The following is a 1,340-nucleotide window of genomic DNA, read 5'->3' as shown; positions in this document are numbered from 1 at the left end:
TTCTTGTAGAATACAATATACATGTGTGTATATACATCTATGTTATATATATAGAGAGAGGATAGTGTTTTAATATAATAATAGAATATGATAAGATGATATAGCTACATTTAAATTGCATGAAGGTTATTATAATACAATGGAATACTAAATTTTCCAAAGAAAATAGTAAATGGTATATAAGAGGATACATATTTTCTGAAATATGAAATAAATATGAAATATAACTGAAAATATTTTCCTCAGTTACCAATTTAATTCATTTTTTGTAAAGAAGTACTAAACGTATTCTGCAATAAAAAATTTTTTTGGTCAAAACTCAGGGGCCACTAGGAAATGTAATATACTCATTTTTTTTATCTTGCCTTTTTTCCCCTTCAAATATATTGTGATTAAATAAACACTACAAACATATTCAAGTACTAAAATATTGGATTACTAATATGTTAAATTAATATAAATGAAAGCATAAATTCATGGATTTGAAAGTAAAAATTACATTGATCCTTACACCAAAGAGTAGCATCTTTGAAAATATCACCATGATAACAGAAAAAAATAATGAAAATGAATTAGAAAATAATATATTCACTTAGAGTAATAAAGGGGATGGACTTCCCTGGCCGTCCAGTGGTTAAGTCTCCATGCTTCCACTGCAGGGATCACAGGTTCAATCCCTGGTTGGGGGACTAAGATCCCGCATGCCACGCAGTGCAGCCAAAAATATAAATAAAATTAAATAATAAAGGGGAAATGCATGCAGATGTAAACATTATAAAATAGTATATTTAATTTGATATAAGCACATTCTAAAATCTCAAGTAGATGATTTGACAAGAAAATATAAATTTTTAAAAATTGTGTGAAGCAGAAGCAAACCTGGATGGAATCTGTAATGTATAATGATCATAAAACCAAATCAAAACCAAACAAATATAAAACCAAACAAAAGCTTAGTATATTTTATGACAGAAAGCTTAGGATTGGCCCCAAGACATTGAAATTTAACTGACCTCAACTAATCCTAAATTCTGCAATTAAAATTGTGGGGTTTTTTAAAACATATTTCACAGTATTGAAATTAAAAAGAGCTTAGAATAATTGGTGAAAATAGAAAACTCTCAGATGTCTTTCATTCTTACCGTCATCCATCTGTGAGCCACATCAAAAATTACACTTAATTTGAGGTCACATTTTCTGACTGATTTCCCTAATGTAGCAAATTTTATATTTATGATTATGCAAGTATTATTTACAACATGGACATTTGTATGGTCCGGTGGTTAAAGATACAGGTTTCCAAGTCAAAATGTCTGATTAAATTTTTGCTTTGCCACTTA

The sequence above is a fragment of the Monodon monoceros genome, unplaced genomic scaffold (assembly GCF_005190385.1).
Source record: "Monodon monoceros isolate NGI ecotype Baffin Bay Population unplaced genomic scaffold, NGI_Narwhal_1 Super_Scaffold_12, whole genome shotgun sequence".
In the NCBI taxonomy this organism is placed as follows: domain Eukaryota; kingdom Metazoa; phylum Chordata; class Mammalia; order Artiodactyla; family Monodontidae; genus Monodon; species Monodon monoceros.
The sequence above is the reverse complement of the archived record's forward strand: the minus strand, read 5'-3'. Positions refer to the sequence as shown.